The 8,160-nt window shown below is 37.5% G+C and overlaps 1 pseudogene across 1 annotated transcript; it reads left to right on the plus strand.

The window, feature by feature from the left end:
- The first annotated feature begins 6,862 nt into the window (after positions 1–6,862).
- LOC309806494 (ras-related protein Rab-28-like) lies at positions 6,863–7,658 on the plus strand (annotated as a pseudogene). The gene has a single exon. The product of its transcript is annotated as a ras-related protein Rab-28-like (transcript).
- Positions 7,659–8,160: the final 502 nt, after the last annotated feature.

The following is an 8,160-nucleotide window of genomic DNA, read 5'->3' on the forward strand; positions in this document are numbered from 1 at the left end:
GTCTTCTACATAAATAGGTGGATTTATTTTTAATTCCTATGTTTGATATTCTTTGACCATAACCTATATAACAGATACATTTTTGCAATAAGAAAATAGAGAACATGGCAGAGAGCAAGTTACTAAGTACTTAATGAGATTATGGGCAGTTAATTTTCCCAACAACCATTTTCTTGAGATTTCTATTAATAATACCAAAACATGCTGGGTGCATCACAAAATTTATGAGAAGTCCTTATATTCAAAACAATGGAGCACTGATATCATGCTGTCTTATATTGTTGGTTATTTTACAGCTTCCATCGAAAGAGGATAAAAAAAACACTGATGTTTTAAGTACTTGAGTTCTTCCCATTCACAACAACTCTGAGTGATGAACTAAGGAGTTATACTCAGGATCCCCATAACCTCTGCCTAATGCTGCCTTTTGGCTCAGTTACATTCCTTGAGGATAAAGACTATGGTTGTTGCATTTGCTTTCTTTTCTTACGCTTAGTGGAGTGCCTGATATATAGTTGAAGTTCAATAAATATTATAGCAACAACGTATCCACATTTCACAGACGTGAAAGCCAAGATTTAGAGAGGAGGAGGAGCAGCAGGTACCAGAAGGCCTGAGTGGTTAAGGTGTTGGACTTAAGCTCCAATGAATTACATCCTCTTGGGTTCGAACCCCACTTCTGGTACAAGTCAACCCGCTTTTCCAAATAGAGAGGTGGAGGAGCTTGTGCAAGGTGGAAAGGCAAATCCCAAGCTTGGTGACTTCAGCAGTTCCCTTGCCATCTCCCTTGTTAAGATATGGAGGGCCCCTAAGACCCCATTCTCCTGTTAGGCAGCTTCCTATGAATACTATAGATTTTTCATGCTCTTCAAATGAAGGTGGCTCAAAGAGAGTGAAACCTAATTATTAGGATAATGTAAAATACCATTTACTGATAGTGATACCATTGTGATACCACAGTGATACCAGTGATACCATTTACTGACTGCTCAAAGAAACTAGTGATGAAATTTCTATTATCTTACTTCTCAAAGCTGCTAAAAAGCATAATTTGCTGTTCCTCCATGATTAAAATCCCTTGAGATCCATTTTTGTAATCTAAGAACAAAAATAAACATCGCTCCCTACCATGTGTACTTTGAAGAATTTGCTCTTCAGGAGGATTATATAACAGACACCTTTCAGATGGTTCTGTGTCAATTAAGAGAAAGCAACCTTAATTGTGATTATGGATGTTTAAAACCGGTGTGATTTCCTGGCTTTGTTTAGCCAAATCTCCTGCAGACCCTTTCCATATAGCACCACTGAGTTCAGTCTGGTCTAGGTAGATTGGCATACATTTCAGCTTACTGTGGCACAGCAAGCTTCCAATAGAATCTTGTCAGTGCAATTTCACACAGTGGGTGGGCATGTGTGTTCTGCATATTAGGAAAGGCTCTGATTTGCCAATGCAACAGGTTTTTTATTCTGAATTCATTTAAAGCATCAAATGAGGTTACAATGGTAAATATCACAGGAAAAAGTTAACAATGACAGTCATGGTTCCTCAGAATATCTTGGCTTTGTCCACCAAACCATCTACGGAGGAAACTTGCTATACTGTGCTCTATTTCTGCTGCTTGCTCTCATGATAGCAATTTAGATTAGTAAGGATCTGATTATTAATGCAAAAATTTTTAGTGTTCTTTACTGCTTATAAATTAAATATATAGGGGAGGTGGCATTAACTCTCATTTCTTACTTTATATGTTTTACAGTTTGAATTTCCAAGTAGCATGTGCTACCTTAGTAATTTTATACATTCATGAAAGAATTTTTAAAATAATGAACATCATTTCAATTAAGTAAACACAAGCCACACCTGCTTACTGTTTTTAAAATTCAGACAATACCAACAGATACAAAACAGAAACAAATTCCACCATCTAGAGATGTCAGTTGAGAACATTAATATGTACATATTTATTTAAATTGTGAAAATACTTTTAACTTGGCTAATATTGTTTTGTTGTAGATTTCTTTCTTTTAATAATACCTAATGATCATCTTTCCATATAACTTTATGAATGTCGCAACATTATTTTTAATGGCCACAAAATATTTCATTATGGACATGAATTAAATATTTTTAACTAATTCCCTAATAATATACAGTTTGCTTCCAATTCCTCAATATTATAAACAATGCTACATGAACATTTATTTACTTCTCTGATTAATTCCTTAGGATAAGGAGTTTGAAGAAGATGTAGATTTTAAGTCTCTTACTACATATTGCCAGAGTATCATTCCAAACGTTGAACCAGTATGTATTCCTACCCACAATATAGTCAAGTTGCCATTCATTTAAAATGGTTCTCCGGTTTCCCCATAAAAACAAAAGAAAACTTTTTTAAATTTTAATTAAGAAAAATAGAAGCTAGAAAACGCAAGAATACTGACACCAGCAGCAACCTTGTTCAAATTCTTTCCCTTGGGAGGAAAGAAGGGACTAACTACCATTTGCTGAGTACCTGTAATGGATCAGTCACTATGCAAAGTGCTTAGCCAAAGGCATTTCATTCAATCTGCAATAACAATCTTAGGAAATAGGGGTAGTATATCATCTCCACATCACAGAAAAAGCCGTGTTTCATAAAAGTTGAGTATCTTGACCAAGGTTACCTAGATAATAAGTTTTGACCCTGAAATGTGCAGGCCAATTTGTTTGACATCATTTTTTTTTTCACTCAGGTTTGAGGTTCTCCACCAGATTTCCACATGTTAGTGACACATGACCTTGCTAGGTTCCCTATAATGCAAGGTACTCCTAGTCTCAGGTCTGGAAGAAATACCTGGTTCAAAATTTACATCTTTTACAGGGAAACACATGAAGCAATCAGGAAGGAAATGAGGATATAGTTTTGTAACATTTTCACATAACTTTCAACTCAGGGGCCATTCATACTCTGTAAAACTTCTCAAAGTTTCAGACATAAAACTTTTCAAATAGGCTTAGGGAAAAGATATTTTCAAGTACACATTCTGCCTTAAATTAAAAAAAAAAAAAGGAAAACAACTTTAACTTACTAATGAGTATGTACCTTGAGAAATAAATGGCAGAGAAAAATAAAAGGCAAAATGAGAGCTTAGAAAGTAATGCTGTACATCGGGGAATATGCACTTAAGAACAATAATGACAATTTCTAACACATAACTCGCATCCCACACGCCCATATGAAAGACAAAATCTTAAGTAATAGACTTAGCTGTCAGTTATAATATCTGTTCTCACACGTAGTGTTAATGAAACTGGAGGAGAATGCACATATTTTTTGTTAGAAATAAATGGATGGCTTCATTTGTTCCAACTTTCTAGATTCCCTTTGGTGATCACACTTACAGATTTTTTCATGTTAGAATTTAATCATAAAGTCATCATTTTAAAAAGAGAATTATCCCCTTATAATACTCAATGCAGTATCATGCTGAAGTGTACAACTATAGTTAAGTTTCCTATAAAAATGGTTACTCTTTAACTTGGCACTTGAATGAAGTAGGCAGAGCAACATAAAAATTTGGCAAGTTTTCCCCAGTCTTCCCCCCACACACACAATAAGGCAGCTGACAAATTCCAAATCTTAAATCAGCTGATTATGAATCCCCTATCTTTATTTATTTTAATAATATATTTATTATTTATTTCCTACATTTCCTCCAACATCACAACATGCTCTTAAAATATATGCAGTGCCCTAATTCTTATAGGAAATTATTGAAATTCACAGAATGCTAAACTTTTTTATATTTCACAAATTCAATTTACAAAATGGCAAAATTAAAGTCAGAAGAGAAAGAAACTAGAAAAATCCTAGCTGATTTACACTTGGGAGACAGGTTTTTTTCTCTTTCTGTTTGCACATATAAGACTAAAGAGAAAAATTTAAGAGCAGAAGTGATGCTGACATTCTCATCTCATCTGACAGATATTTGAAAGGCAAATCTTCATTCTTATTTATCTATGCTGTGGGAAATCAGTTTTAACCAGGCTCTGACAAAAGGCATCCTCCAGAATCCTGACACTGATGCACACAGGGTGGTTATTTTCAATCTGAGACTAAGTTAAAAGAGTCCCCCTTCCTGTTCCTCCCCACCACACACAGAGGGCACTTTCTGTGCCTTTCTCACAGAAAACCTCTGGAATACCCCATGGCACTCATCCTATATTATTATCATAGCACTCATCTCAACTGAAGCACTTCCTGTATAAAATCAATTGTTTCAACCCCCTAAAAGAAATCTCCCCAAATAAACAAACACTTGAATAACATGGCACTATTTTTACTGAGGAGCAGGAGTTTTAGATTTAACAATGTGCCGTATGCTGGCTAAAATGAATGATTTCTCTACAGATACAAGTGCATTCGTTGTGCACTATTAAAGAGAAACAAGGTATGATTATACTATATCTGATGGATCCCAATTTAAAAAGCCACAGATAAACTCCATTTAATGCAATTAGTATTGGTCAGAAAGCACCCTTCAATTCTCTTAGATGTATTGGGAACAAAGCCTCACCCAGCTCTCATGTCTGCAAAAGCAGTGTTTCAAAAAGTGAGAATTCTGTAATTAAAAGAATACATAAGAAGAAGGACACCTGTGCTCTCACTGGCAGACAGTGTTCATTAGAACTCTGAGAACTGAGGTCTCTCACCAACTCAATTTAAGAAACTTTTATCTACGTAACACTTAGAAAACCTATAAAGAAAATTCCATAAAGAAAGAATAGGTGGCCTTCAGGCTATTCCTAAATTACCCCAGCAGTAACACAACTCTTCATTTCTGCTGTGTAGGGAATCCACTTATTTTTCCACGGAGGGGTTCTACTTTCCCTCTCACTTTTATTGACAGCAGCATGGGTCTTCTCTTACTGAGATGCAGGCCTGGGGGCATTTTCAATTACAGCAGACAGAAAGTTTTCAACATTCTTTCCAATTCTTGATCCAGATGCCCTAAACCCTGGATAGGACAACACACAGATTGGAAGCTGGTGCTCATACACAATCTATATGTGCACCTTTGCTGCATTACGAAAATGTAGGATTGGACCGTTGAAAATCATGGAGAGGGTACACTTCAAATCATTTGGTTGCTTTCCAGACCATGGACATACTTCCTGTGAGCTAGACCTAACATTAACCTTCAGAATCACTATGCTGTACACCTGAAACTAATGCAATATTGTAAGTCAACTATACTTCAAAAAAATGCATTTGCAATCTTGCACGGGGCACAGGAGAGAGGACAAGGCTCAGGGACTTGCTAATCCTGGAAGGGAAGGAGATCCAAGTTTTACCCCACTGTGAATAGCTGTCTTATAAGTAAGAACTATTTGAAATATTTAAAGTTTACAGTCAATGTTTTATATACTTTAGAAAAGATCATTTCAAAATATACTGTATAAATATATATATACACATACATATGTGTGTGTGTGTATATATATATATATATAAATGAGCAAATATAAAGAGCAAATACATAGGGCTTACATAGTACTAGGCACTGCTCTAAGTGCTTCACATATATGAAACTCCCTTAATCCTCACAACCTTATAAAGTGGGTACTACTGTTATCATACTATTGACAGACTGAACTGAGAGGTTAGGTAACTGACCCAAGGTCACAAAGCTAGTAAACGAGTGGTAAAGCTTGGTCCATACCGAGGCATTCTGGCTTCAGAGTTCATGCTCTTAACAACCATATTATACAACCTCTTTCAGTTTTCAGAAAACAATTAAATTTTATTTTTCTTTTAAATCCACATACAGAGACATTAACTTGATTTATTCTGTTACCCAATCCCCCCCTCCCTCCACCTCCAAGTTCCCTGACAAGGTTTATCCTAACGGTACATACATTTAAATTTTTATTTTTTCAGAGCTGATTTTGAATATAGCATAAAGTTCTTTGAAATTCCCCAATAAATGCAAATAAAATTTTGAATCAATATTTGATATACTAGCAAGCTGTGCCAAAGCAATTTTTATCACTACAAAAGGCAAGTTTCAATGGCCCGATGATTCTTTTATTTCTTCCATTATTTATTTATAACACCTAGAGCATATGATCTTTTGGGTTAATCTTACAGATGAAAAGTCTCATAAAGAGTGGAAAAGTGAACAGACGGCATAAGTCCAGGAAAGGCCAGGAATCTTAGTACTTTTCTGCCTGGCAATTTAAAGTAAAATGCACATCAAAACTGAAGAAGGCTATCTGTTGTCTGGGTTAGAGTTTACAGGAAAAAGCATTAAGTATCACCAACAAGTATATCATCTCTGACTCCAGGGACGTTCCCACGCCCTCTAATTGGTGCCATTCCGTACTAATCAATACATTACAAGCACCTAATAGGCACTCCTGCAAATTCTAGGGAAACAACTCACAGTAGAAAGCACTGTAGCCCTGAATGTTCATACTCAAGTGCAAATGTTAATTCATGCAGTACTTGCATTAAACTGGGCTAATTATCTACTGAAGGAATCTATTAAAGGCATGCTGTCAATCCTACAGATGGGGTTCAGCAAAGTGAAACTGAATTGCTTGCCTTTTCAGCTAATTACAAAACTGTCTGACATGCTTTAAGAAAGAATGGTCAAAAAAAAGTACACATGGGCACAGGGGGAAGGGAGGTGGGCAAGATGACACTCGGCGAGCGATTCTCCCCGGATCCCTCCAGCGACCGCTGAGCCACCGCGGCAGGGAGTGCTGCCCGCCTCCTCTCCCCTTCCCCCGGAGACGCCCCCATCCCCTTCCTCCTTCTACCTCGGGTAGGGGTGGGTGGCTGGGAAGGGAAGGGAGGGGAGGCACGCCTAGTTCCGGCGGGCGGGCCTGGTTCCTGGGACACCATGTCGGACTCTGAGGAGGAGAGCCAGGACCAGCAACTGAGAATCGTCGTGCTGGGGGGCGGCACCTCAGGGCAGACCTCCTTAGCTACGTGTTTTGCTCAAGGAACTTTTGGGAGACAGTACAAACTATAGGACTGGATTTCTTTTTGAGAAGAATAACGTTGCCAGGAAACTTGAATGTTACTCTTCAAGTTTGGGACACAGGAGGGCAGACAATGCGAGGCAAGCTGTTGGATAAATGTATGCATGGAGCACAGGGAACCCTCTTGGTATATGATATTACAAATTATCAAAGCTTTGAGAATTTAGAAGATTGGTATTCTGTGGTGAGGAACGTGAGGGAGGAATCAGAAACTCAGCCACTGGCTGCCTTGGTGGGCAATAAAATTGATTTGGAGCATATGCAAATGGTAAAACCTGAAAAACACTTAAGGTCTTGCCAGGAAAATGGTTTTAGTAGACACTGTCTCAGCAAAGACAGGAGACTCTGTCTTCCTGTGTTTTCAGCAAGTTGCTGCTGAAATCCTTGGAATCAAGTTAAACAAAGCAGAAATAGAACAGTCACAGGGTGGTGAAGGAAGAGATTGTAAACTACAACCAGGAACCTATGTCAAGAACTGTTAACCCTCCTAGAAGCTCCATGTGTGCAGTTCAGTGAGCGCATTTTTCTTCTGTATTGATAGTTCCGGCTGCCCTTCGCCTCTGTGTGGGCCCGAGGACCTCTAGGAATTTATCAGTGACCATCTCTGTAGTTCAGTTAACGCTTTCCTCTCAATTCCCTTCATCATTGCGTGCTGCCTCAGCCACAGGCAGCTCCTTGAGCTGAAAAGAACTCAACCTTGGGACGACACACTTTGAATTCAAAATGGAAAGCCCGTTCTCTGGAATTAGACTGCTTCACTGAAAATGAATAATGTTGGTTCTTCTCCTTATGTCCTCACTTCTTTTTTCCCTGATGTAAGTTTTTTTAAACAAATATGAAAAACTATCCAAGTCTTGATCATCAGCCAGGATTTTGCCACAGCACAGTTTCATACTCTTATCTGAACTCATACCTGGCAAGGTATGCTTCAGAGTGCAAACATTTAAATGAGTAATATACTTTATCTACAGATACTTAAGAAGGCATTCTTTTGCTGTCTATTGTGAGTGAAAATATATAAAGCTGTATCTAGCTGAAAATACTTGAAATAAAGCTATAATAGAAATATTTTTTTCATTTTTTAAAAAAGAGCCTAAATTCTTTATATTTTAGCTGTAGCTCACAAAGTA

Source organism: Mesoplodon mirus (genome assembly GCF_964341445.2).
Source record: "Mesoplodon mirus genome assembly, chromosome: 6".
Taxonomy (NCBI): Eukaryota; Metazoa; Chordata; class Mammalia; order Artiodactyla; family Ziphiidae; genus Mesoplodon; species Mesoplodon mirus.